This window comes from Cannabis sativa, chromosome 4, assembly GCF_029168945.1.
Source record: "Cannabis sativa cultivar Pink pepper isolate KNU-18-1 chromosome 4, ASM2916894v1, whole genome shotgun sequence".
Lineage (NCBI taxonomy): Eukaryota > Viridiplantae > Streptophyta > Magnoliopsida > Rosales > Cannabaceae > Cannabis > Cannabis sativa.
In genome coordinates, this window is record NC_083604.1 from 3,178,673 (window position 1) to 3,184,672 (window position 6,000).

A 6,000-nucleotide genomic window follows, 5' to 3' on the forward strand; every position below is an offset into this window, starting at 1 on the left:
CTCTTGTCAGGGTGTTTTGGTTTTTGAACCCTTTGAAAATGGATCACATTTAGACAAGAAGGAAAAAAAAAGTTGACAAAATAAAGTTACAAGATTATAGTGAAAAAATAATATAAATTATTGGGTATTTTTATAGTGCATATAACACTCAAAAAGTGAGATACTATAATTAGTGTATTTTAATATCGAGTTCTATACATTTTGATTTAATAATTAATATATAAAACCGTTAACTAATTATAAAGTGTTATATCGATATGATATTGAGTACCTTAAGGTACGAAACAATGCTCATTTCTTAAAGATAGGTGTCCTGATACATTGTATTTCTGATATCTGAATAGTTATTATCTTGATTTGTAGTTTTTATATAAAGTGTATATTGTAGTTATATAAAATATTTTATAAAATTATAAGAAATTTAAAATAATTTATAATATATAAAGTATGATTCTCTATCTATTCAAATAATTTATTTTACACACATTAAAATATAAGATGTATGTGTGATGTGCATAATATAATTGTGTATCTATTATTTTTAACATGTTAAATTATTTTTAAAATTTTCAAAGAGAATTGTTAAAAAGTATTATTGGTGCCTAGTATCCTTCTCAGTGTCATTACGTTATTAGTGTAATTAAGTATTGAATCTTATATAACTTAAGGAAATAGTTTTTAAGAAATACCGTTAACCAATCATAAAATGATACATATAGAAGGTGCTAATGCTCATTCTCAAAATATTACAAAATGTCTTATAAAATAACTATAATATACACTATAAATAAAAAAAAATTAAAATTAAAATTATTTAGACAAAACACAAAGAAATTAAGTGCATTGATACACTTCTTTTTTAGGATCCACCACATAATTTCCTTAAATTAATATTATTCTTTCTGTAGTTTATACTTTTTATAACACCTTGTTTGGTGGGTTGTGTTCATGAGTTGTGAGTATAAAAAAGGAAGAAAAAAAACATGAGTGTGATTGTAATTTGCTCTGCACAATTAATCTTTGACTCTTGTTAATCTATTTCCTTATTATGTGATTCACATGTGTAAACATCTGTGATTAATGTCAGTGTATGTATCCCATGTGAGATGTTTGTGATTTTTTGCTCAAATATTTAATTGAAAATAGACTATATTTTCTCAAATAATTAAGTTAATAATAATAATAATAAAAATAATTAAAAAAAAAACATGACCTGTGTAGGGGACTACATCCCAATCATATTTTATATGCATAAAAGGGCTTTAAATCTCCTTATGCCAATTGGTGAGACAGTCATTAATAAATTAAATTATGGAGAGGCTTTCATTATTAAAAATGTGTTTTGGACAGCTTTAAATATTTGAATGCCCAAAAAAATAAAAAAATAAACTATACTTTAATACTAATAATAATAATCTTAAAGTTTTGCAGGCTTGTTGTGGGGTCATTAAAGATTAAGTCTTATGTGTCTATAGTTTGTACCTTGGCTTTTTAAACATTCTTGGGTTTTAATAAAAACCTCTTTTGATTAGATACCAATATAGGTGTGGACTCATTAAATGGGTGTTTGTAAAGTGGGGTAATTGTTCTTTTTCATGTTGTGAAGGACATGAAAGGTTTTTATTACAAATGTATCTTTCCCTCACATTCTTCCCCCTCTTAATAATTAAGGACACCAATCGAGTTTAGTATGATATTATCTGTTTTGTATTTAAATTTGAGACTCATCACCTTTGTTTGACTTTCTGAAAATATGATCTGTTTTAGGCTCAAGCTTTTACAGTTTTACTATTAGGAACCTTAATTCCCAAAAAAATCTTATATCGATAGAAATAATTATGTCTATTATCAACTGAGATTCATGTCAGTATTGTATATAGTACTGGTGTATAATAATAATGCTTAGTTAAATTCTTCTAAAATACTATACATCATAAAAAATTACAAAATATTATAAAAGTATCGTATCGATATAATATTAAACATCTTAAAATATACAAAAATAACATTAAATAATTATATATAAACAATAAAACAAAACCACACAAATTTAATATATGCATATAGTATTTTATTATAAGAATGTCTGAATAATAAGAAGAAGACCACTAACAGTGTCAAAGATCTAAAGGACAACAGAAGAAAAAATCAATTAAAATATTGAATTTGAAGAGATATTAATTTTAAGTTATTAATTAATATATGATGAGTTTGCAGTTAGGAATGTTCATGTATGTATAGACCGTACATTAATGTATTTTATTTTATAATTAATATATTTGACAATATATTCATGATTCAAGAACCCTTACTAGTTGTGGTTTAATGGAACATAATTAATGAAATTGTGTGGTGTGGGCTCCACAATATATATACCCACTAACTATTAATTTAATTAAATATGGTTTTTACTTTTTAGGATCCACTAAAACAAAAATATATATATTGTTTTTAGGATAATTATTAGTAAATAATAATGGTAATAATAGCAATAGTGATAAAGGATTAGAATTGCATAATTTAAGCTTTAATAATAGCATGACTGAGTTTTTTAATACAAAAAATTCACACTAAAAAACTCATGTAAAACAATTTTTCTATATTATTTGGTTCTTAATTATTTAGGTCTTATTCTTAATTATTTTATTAGCTAGGACTCTATTTAATGACTCGAACATTTGTAGTTTTACTTTTTCTCCTGATTTTTTCTTTTTGAAATATAAATAATTATAATGCTTGTTATTCTTGCTAAACATCTCTTTATATATAATTATATATATTACTATAGGTTGATGCAGGGCAAAAATGTAGTATTTTTCAAAGTCACGAGTAAAAAAAATATATAATTTTAGATAGAGAAATTTTTTTTTTGGGTCCTTGAGCTAGGTGGGTTCTAAGTACAAACTTAGCCCGTCTATGCCCAGGGTCAGGCCTGAGTTGATGTTACGTACAATACAAGTATAATTATTTTTTTTAATTAGGTTTAATTAAATAATGTTAAGTGCAATACATGTTTAATTTTTTTAATTAGATAACGTATTTTTGTTTTTTAATTTTAAAATAAGATTTGAGATTTTGATTTTTGATAAATTTTTTAACTATTGCGGTTATATTGGTGTGTGCTCTTTAAATATAATTATATATATACGTATTTTATATTTACAATAATTAAAAGAATAAATTTCATTGTTATACATATTTTATATTGATTTTTCTATATATAAGTATTATATTAAAAAATATTTTGACAAAATTTGAGTTTGATTAGAGAATTAATTACTTTCAAAATACATTTTGTATATTATGTCTAAACATTTATTTAAAAAAAAAACAATGATAGTGATAGATACAATATTCTTAATTTGTAATTAGAAGAATGTAGTTATAATAAAGTTACAAATTATTAGAAGTTTATATATATATATCATTAATTATTTTTATAATAAAAAATTATCGTAAAATTAAAGTTTAAATATATATATTTTATGTATATATATGTAATTATATATAGATATAATTTTTATTTTAAATATATATAATTAAATTAAATTTTTTATATAAAATATTTATATAATTTTAATTAATAATATTATAAAATTCATAAAAAAAAATATTTTATTTAGTAATTGGGATATTCTGTTAAAGTTAACGTAGAAAACTATAAAATTCTATTAAACTAAAAATTCTGTTACATAAGCATTTATAATAACATTTTGTTTTGCTTATTATTATTATTATTACTATTATTATTATTATTATTATTATTATTTAATAATTTATTTTATTGGGGTCCAGTTCACAGCTTTGTTGAAAATATACAAGGCTAATAAGCACTTGATAGTCAAGATGGATTTATTTATTTTTGGTTGAGGTATATGAAGTGCATTATTAGATAGATGAATTATTATATCTTCTTTTCTTGGACAATTCAACTTTTATTTATGATACATTAATAATTAATTAATTGGTTCTTAGCAGAACAGACTAAACTAAGAGACAAATACAATACATGACAATTTGTATTGGAGCATCCAATTTCCCTAATGATGGAGGAAATTTCATCAACCACACTCTTATGTATATCTATATATAGCACTATGTATCTATATCACTAAGTGGAAAATATTTTTGATTAATATACTTTTTAAAGAAATATTGTTGATTTTTGATACATCTCTTTCTCCATTGTTAAGAATGTGAAAGTTGGTGGATAAATATAGAAATAGGTGAAGTGTATAGTGAACTGTATGAGGTTTTATTTTAAAATTAATTGACAATAAAAAAAGTTTCATGTATTGTATATGTAATACTTTAAATAAGTGCGTTATAATATAGTAGCTCCTTTTTTTTGCTCATCAAGTGTAACACCCTAACTAGCTTAGGTGTATTACGTGATTTTTAAACATACTGTGCAGCTAATTGCTAATCAACGAGGTTTATGGAAATGGTGATTAATTAAAATTTTTGTTTTTTAATTAAACTTATATAATATTTTATACAAAAATATTCGGGATCCTGATTACAAAATACTTTACAAAAGTTTACTGTCTAATACAAAATACATGTCGCTTAGCGACTAGTTACAAAAGCATTGTTGTCCCGAGGATCGTACGCTCCAGGGCTAACCGCCCCGACATGTACAATCTTCATCGGCTCGTCCTCATGGTTCTTCAGCCTTGGCCTTGCCCTTACCTACACATAAACATAGCACTATGAGTCGACAGACTCATTAAGAAAAGTATAATCATAATCATACATAAATCCTGGGTTATGATCAGACGCCCATACCCCTGATCACAACCCTAAATGCCGTGTCCCACACGATACTGAGTCCCGAACGTTCGTACGACGGTACTTTTGACAAAGTAACAACCTATACTCGGTACATTGGTCATACTCCAGCTGCTAGTCATACTCTAGCCTTACCAATGTGTTACAGTATCAGCCTATACTCGGTACACTGGTCATACACCAGCTGCTAGTCATACTCTAGCCCTACCGATGTGATACGGTCAAACAGTACAGTACCACCAACCATAGTATCAGCCTATACTCGGTACACTGGTCATACTCCAGCTGCTAGTCATACTCTAGCCCTACCGATGTGATACAGTGTCAGCCTATACTCGGTACACTGGTCATACTCCAGCTGCTAGTCATACTCTAGCCTTACCGATGTGACACAGTCGGATGGTACAAAGCCAACATACATATCTAATGTAATCTAACAGGCTTCCTAACATGCACGCTAAACATGTAATACATATGCATACTGTTATACTAATCTTACCTCAATTCTGAATTCAGGTGTGTCGGTCAACCTGAGTGGAACGAACAGCACGGCGGTTTATAGGCTCCTAAACCATAAAAATCACAACACTAGATAAGTGATACGCTAAATCACTTCCTGGGGACTTAAACTAGAAACTAGAAGTTTCCCTATCGATAAAAAGCATGGCAATACCCTAAACCACATAAAAACGAGAAAAACTAGGGTTCCTAAAAATCTCCCAACCGGCAGACCGGTTCTGCAACCGGAATTCCAGTTCTAGGAATTCCTGAACCCCATCCGGAATTCCGGTTGCACAACCAGAATTTCGGTTCCTCGCAGGAACATGCAAAATTCCATAACTTGCTCAAATCAAACCCAAATCAAATCAAACCTTCCAGACCTGCTATTTAGACCCTAAAGAACATTTCTAAAGCATCAAAACCATCCAGAAACCACAGATACTAAAAATGCCATTAAAGTTCCATGCTTTGAGTTCAAAACTCAAACTTGGTTAAACATCACTAACATGCATCAAAACTTGATTAAAACTACATAATCATGCATATAGAAACTGCAGAAAATGAACTCAAGCACCATTAACAAACACAACAACTATTTCACATTTTCACTTTGAAAAACCATAGCTTTTGAACCAAAACTCTAAACTAATTTAAAACCAACCAAACATGCATCAAAACAGTTTCATTCTACTCAATCCAACATACTTA